Below are 7,283 nucleotides of genomic sequence, written 5' to 3' on the forward strand. Positions count from 1 at the left end.
GCTATGCTCTGATAATTTTTGCAGTAAGAAGCCGGGGAGTGGAAGCCATGTGAGGTTCAGGTGTATATGAGTTTTTGGAGGTCACTTGGACCTGCAGTTCAGTCTTATGTCAGCTGTGTTTTGAGGTGGTAGAAATAGATACTTAGCTTAATATTAAATTAGTAGTCTTAAGTATAAGCAGATGAAAACAAACTTGGCTAATTTTAGAAAATGGGAAACTTATTAAACGTTACTGTGGCTTGTAGAGTGTAAAGAGAGAGGGATATGTGTGCCTACCTGCTTCTAAATTCTGCCCCAAGAGAGCTGGGAGTCAGCATGGGCACTGCAGTGAGAGGGACGAGCAGCTAGGGGGTCACAGGGGTTGAGAGGATGGTTGGGGTTGGCGGCACCTAAACAGAACATACCACGCATGAGGACAAGCTAGTGGAGAGCAGGTGTGATCTGGTGGGGAGCAGAGGAGGAAGAAGTAATGAACACACACAGGGGTGGAGCCAGAGCTGGGTTTGGCAGCAGCTATCTTGCTGGATTCATAGACCCAGCTGATGGGTATAGATCTCCTGGACATAGAGATGAGAATGAAGAGTTGAGGAGGGAATGGTCTCAGGAAATTAGTGGATAGAACAGGCCGTAGTTCTTCATGTAAGTAACTCCTAAAGAAAAACCTGGCATAAGTGCACCAGATTGCCAGAGAATAGGATGCCTGCCTGTGCCCCAGCAACATTAAAGGCTAGGAAAGCGTGCTTTTGGCTTCTGTAACGAGAGGTGGTCTCATCAAGACTCACGTAGTTTAGCGTTCTCAAGACACGGGAGCAGATGCGAGCTGCCTAAGAAGAACGTCCCTTATTTAAACTGCTGGGTTCAAGAGATGTGGGTATACTTGCTCTGATAGCTCAGTTGTATAAGAAGGTTTTGTCAAAACAATATGACCAAACAACAGAAGATTCCTATAACTGTATCTATCAATAAAAGCAAGTACAAGTCGAGTGCTGACGTTGTATGTTCAGATCCTCATTATAGAAGGGACAAAGCAACGTGCAAACAGATTTTTTCTATATGGTGAGTGGCCAAAGGTTTTAACTATTATATTCAATTACAGCGCAGTCCATGTTTCACTTACAGGACTGAAGGGAACAGATTTTATAGGTTAAGGATGTAGATAGAGGATGTTCCAGTGATTTTGGTTAGAAGTAATTAATGAGATGAAGTATGAGTAATTACTAAAGAACAGGGTCAGAATTTAGCAAGACAATGTTGAAACTGTTCCTCTTTAGAATGTTTCTTAAGTCAAAGATTAATATTAATAAGATACTTATCAGACAAATAGAAAAAATGTCAGAAAAAAGAAGCCAAGAAAAGAAATTATGTCTGATAGTAGAACCACAGGAAGAGTCCTCTGGGGATCCCAGATTCTGTGCCAAGAGAGTGACTCTGAGGTCCCGCCCTCTCTCAGGACAACTAAGGCATCCAGTCTCTCCAGGGATGGAGGGAAAGACAATCCCCGAAGTAACTGATTAGCAGTTCCCTTTGACCCCGGCGGCAGCAATGGGCACTATACTCTGGGCGGCTTTCTCTCTCTCAGGCCTTGCTCTCTGCCTCACCCTCAATCTGTCTGGAGGTCTGACTCCAGCTTTTCTCAGTTACTTGGCCCCCACACAGGTCAGGACCAGAAGTGGTGTTCTCCAACCCAGAAACCTGGAGCCTCTTACTCTGAGTTGTCTCAACCTGAACTTACAGCTATCCAAGGAACAGGAGATTATCCCAGACCCCACGTCCAGGTTGGTGTCTTTCTCCCCCCAACTCAACTGTCCTGTCTGTTCCCAGGATGGTCACATGAGTGCTGCTGGAGTGTCCCATGAGGGTTGCAAAATGTCTGAATTTTCTGATTCATCCCCTCAGATTCCCCCAAAGACACATGAAACCCATCACTCTATCTCTGACCGTGAGGTCACCCTAAGATACTGGGCCCTGGGCTTCTACCTTGTGGAATAAACCTGATCTGGCAGCATGATGGGGAGAACTCAACTCATGGCACAGAGATTCTGGATAGAGAAAAATATACCATGCTAACACTAGTCTAATGAAAGCAAGAGTAGCTGTATAAATTTCAGACACAGCAGACTTCAACACATGGAAGGTTATCAGAAATAGCAAGAAAGGCATCACATACTGATGAAAGAGTCAATTCTCCAAAAAGACATAACAATCTTTAATGTGAATGCACCTAACAACAGAGGGTCAAACGATGGGAGGCAAAAACTGATAGAATTGATAAGAGAAATAGATGAATCCACTCTTTTAGTTGGAGACTTCAACATCCCTCTCTCAGAAATGGACAGAGCAAGCAGGCAGAAAATCAGTAAGGACATAATTGAACTCAAAACACTATCAATCAACTGGATATAATCAATATCTATAGACTACTTCAGCCAACAACAGAAGAATACACAGTCTTCTCAAGCTCACATTAAACATTCACGAAGATAGACCACATTCTGGGCCATAAAACACACCTTAACAAAAAATTTTTTTAATAAATTTATTTTATTTCTGGCTGCATTGGGTTTTCTTTGCTATGCGCTGGTTTTCTCAAGTTGCAGCAAGCGGGGGCTACTCTTTGTTGTGTTGTGCAGGCATCCCCTTGTGGTGGCTTCTCTTGTTGCAGAGCACGGGCTCTAAGCACACAAGCTTCAATAGTTGTGGCTCACGAGCTCTAGAGCGCAGGCTCAGTAGTTGTGGCGCACGGGCTTACTTGCTTCTCAGCATGTGGGATGTTCCCAGACCAGGGATCGAACGCGTGTCCCCTGCATTGGCAGGCGGATTCTTCACCACTGCACCACCAGGGAAGTCTCCACCTAACAAATTTAGAATATTAGAAGTCATACAGAGCCTGAACCAAGATGGAGGAGTAGAAGGATCTGCTCTCACTCCCACTTGTGAGAACACCACAATCACAGCTAGCTGCTGGACAATCCCTGACAGGAAGACACTGGAACTCACCAAAATGATACCCCACATCCAAAGACAAAGGAGAAGCCTCAATAAGATGGTAGGAGGGGCACAGTCACAGCAAAATCAAATCCCATAACCGCTGGGTGGGTGACTCACAGACTGGAGAATACTTATACCACAGAAGTCCACCCACTGGAGTGAAGGTTCTGAGCCCCACGTCAGGCTTCCCAACCTGGGGTTCCGGCAACGGAAGGAGGAATTCCTAGAGAAACAGACTTTGAAGGCTAGTGGGATTTGATTGCAGGACTTTGCCAGGACTGGGGGAAACAGAGACTCCACTCTTGGAGGGCACACACAAAGTAGTGTGCACATCGGGACCCAGGAGAAGGAGCAGTGAACCCAGAGGAGACTGAACCAGACCTACCTGCTAGTGTTGGAGGGCCTCCTGCAGAGGCGGGGGGTGGCTGTGGCTCACCGTGGGGACAAGGACACTGGCAGCAGAAGTTCTGGCAAGTACTCCTTGGCGTGCGCCCTCCCAGAGTCCGCCATTAGTCCTACCAAAGAGCCCAGGTAGTCTCCAGTGTTGGGTTGCCTCAGGCCAAACAACCAACAGGGAGGGAACCCAGCCCCACCCATCAGCAGTCAAGTGGATTAAAGTTTTACTGAGCTCTGCCCACCAGAGCAACACCCAGCTCTGCCCACCACCACTCCCTCCCATCAGGAAACCTGCACAAGCCTCTTAGATAGCCTCATCCACCAGAGGGCAGACAGCAGAAACAAGATGAACTACAATCCTGCAGCCTGTGGAACAAAAACCACATTCACAGATAGACAAGACGAAAAGGCAGAGGGCTATGTACCAGATGAAGGAACAAGATAAAACCCCAGAAAAACAACTAAATGAAGTAGAGATAGGCAACCTTCCAGAAAAAGAATTCAGAATAATGATAGTGAAGATGATCCAGGACCTCAGAAAAAGAATGGAGGCAAAGATCAAGAAGATGCAAGAAATGTTTAACAAAGACATAGAAGAATTAAAGAACAACAAACAGAGATGAAAAATACAATAACTGAAATGAAAACTACACTAGAAGGAATCAATAGCAGAATAACTGAGGCGGAAGAACAGGTAAGTGACCTGGAAGACAGAATGGTGGACTTCACTGCCACAGAACAGAATAAAGAAAAAAGAATGCAAAGACATGAAGACGGCCTAAGAATCCTCTGGGACAACATTAAACGCAACAACATTCGCATTATATGGGTCCCAGAAGGAGAAGAGAGAGAGAAAGGACCCGAGAAAATATTTGAAGAGATTATAGTCGAAAACTTCCCTAACATGGGAAAAGAAATAGCCACCCAAGTCCAGGAAGCACAGCGAGTCCCATATAGGATAAACCCAAGGAGAAATATGCCGATACACATAGTAATCAAACTGGCAAAAATTAAAGACAAAGAAAAATTATTGAAAGCAGCAAGGAAAAAACGACAAATAACATACAAGGGAACTCCGATAATGTTAACAGCTGATTTCTCAGCAGAAACTCTGCAAGTCAGAAGGGAGTGCCATGATATATGTAAAGTGATGAAAGGGGAGAACCTACAACCAACATTACTCTGCCCGGCAATGATCTCATTCAGATTCAATGGAGAAATCAAAAGCTTTACAGACAAGCAAAACCTAAGAGAATTCAGCACCACCAAACCAGCTCTATAACAAATGCAAAAGGAACTTCTCTAAGTGGGAAACACAAGAGAAGAAAAGGACCAACAAAAACAAACCCAAAACAATTAAGAAATGGTCATAGGAACATACAAATCAATAATTACCTTAAACGTGAATGGATTAAATGCTCCAACCAAAAGACACAGACTTGCTGAATGGAAAGAAAAACAAGACCCATATATATGCTGTCTACAAGAGACCCACTTCAGACCTAGGGACACATACAGACTGAGAGTGAGGGGATGGAAAAAAGATATTCCATGCAAATGGAAAGCAAAAGAAAGCTGGAGTAGCAATATTCATATCAGATAAAATAGACTTTAAAATAAAGGATGTTACAAGAGACAAGGAAGGACACTACATAATGATCAAGGGATCAATCCAAGAAGAAGATATAACAATTATAAATATATATGCACCCAACATAGGAGCACCTCAATAAATAAGGCAACTGCTAACAGCTGTAAGAGAGGAAATCGACAGTAACACAATAATAGTGGGGGACTTTAACACCTCACTTACACTAATGAACATATCATCCAAAATGAAAATAAATAAGGAAACAAAAGCTTTAAATACACCAGATAGATTTAATTGATATTTATAGGACATTCCATCTAAAAACAGCAGGTTACACTTTCTTCTCAAGTGCTCATGGAACATTCTCCAGGAGAGATCACATCTTGGGTCACAAATCAAGCCTCAGTAAATTTAACAAAATTGAAATCACGTCAAGCATCTTTTCTGACCACAACGCTATGAGATTAAATCAATGTGATACACCATATTAACAAATTGAAGAATAAAAACCGTATGATCATCACAATAGATGCAGAAAAACTTTTTGACAAAATTCAACACCCACCTATGAGAAAAACTCTCCAGAAAGTGGGCATAGAGGAAACCTACCTCAACATAATAAAGACCATATACGACAAACCCACAGGAAACATCATTCTCAATGGTGAAAAACTGAGAGCATTTCCTCTAAGATCAGGAAAATGACAAGGATGTCCACTCTCACCGCTATATTCAACATAGTTTTGGAAGTCCTAGCCTCGGCAATCAGAGAAGAAAAAGAAATAAAAGGAATACAAATTGGAAAAGAAGAGGTAAAACTGTCACTGTTTGCCGATGACAGGATACTATACATAGAGAATCCTAAAGATGCCACCAGAAAACTACTAGAGCTAATCAATGAATTTGGTAAAGTTACAGGATACAAAATTCATGCACAGAAATCTCTTACATTTCTATACACTAGTGATCAAAAATCTGAAAGAGGAATTAAGGAAACACTCCCATTTACCATTGCAACAAAAAGAATAAACTACCTGGAAATAAACCTACCTAGGGAGAGAAAAGACCTGTATGCAGAAAACTATAAGACACTGATGAAATAAATTAAAGATGATGCTAACAGGTGGAGAGATATACCATGTTCTTGGATTGGAAGAATCAATATTTTGAAAATGACTATACTACCCAAAGCACTCTACAGATTCAATGCAATCCCTATCAAATTACCAATGGCATTTTTTACGGAACTAGAACAAAACATCTTAAAATTTGTATGGAGACACAAAAGACCCCCAATAGCCAGGGCAGTCTTGAGGGGAAAAAACAGAGCTGGAGGAATCAGACTCCCAGACTTCAGACTATGCTACAAAGCTACAGTAATCAAGACAATATGGTACTGGCACAAAAACAGAATCATAGATCAATGGAACAAGATAGAAAGCCCAGAGGTAAGCTTGAGGGAGGCGATATGGGGATATATGTATACATATAGCTGATTCACTTTGTTACACAGCAGAAACTAAGACACCATTGTAAAGCAATTATACTCCAATAAAGATGTTAAAAAGAAAAATGGGGCTGGGACAGCTGGACATGCACATGCAAAAAAAACCAATAAACAATAAAACGAATCTAGATGCAGACCTTACACCCTTCACAAAAATTAAATCAAAATGGACCACAGACCTAAAGGTAAAATGCAAAAGTGTAAAACACCTAGAAGTAACATAGGAGGAAACCTAGATTACCTAGAGTATGGCAGTGACTTTTTAGATAAAACACCAAAGACACAATCCATAAAAGAAACAAGTGATAAGCTGGGCTTCATTGAAATTAATAATATCTGCTAACAGAAAGGCAATGTCAAGAGAATGAGAAGACAAGACACAGAGTGGGAGAAAAATAGGTAGTATTTTACCTATTTTAGTAGGCAGAAAATAGAGGTATTTTAGGGTAGTGAAACGCTCTGTCTGATACTATAATAATGGACACATGTTCCTATACATTTGTCCAAACCCACAGAATGTAGAGTTCCAAGAGTTAATCATAATATAAACTATGGACTCTGGGTGATGATGATGTGTCAGTGTAGGTCCATCAGTTGTAAAAAACGCACCACTCTGCAGGGGACATTGATAACGGGGCATGCTATGCATGTATGGGGTCAGGGGGTATATGGGAAATCTCTGTATATCCCCCTCAATCTTGCTGTGCACTTAAAACTACTCTACAAAAATAAAGTCTTACTAACATGTGAACAAGTGTTATCTAAATACCCAGCATCACAGAAAAGTCTGCCTTCTTGTGA

The sequence above is a fragment of the Delphinapterus leucas genome, chromosome 10, assembly GCF_059928025.1.
Source record: "Delphinapterus leucas isolate spDelLeu-1000000601 "Yukka" chromosome 10, BTC_Dleu_Yukka2, whole genome shotgun sequence".
In the NCBI taxonomy this organism is placed as follows: domain Eukaryota; kingdom Metazoa; phylum Chordata; class Mammalia; order Artiodactyla; family Monodontidae; genus Delphinapterus; species Delphinapterus leucas.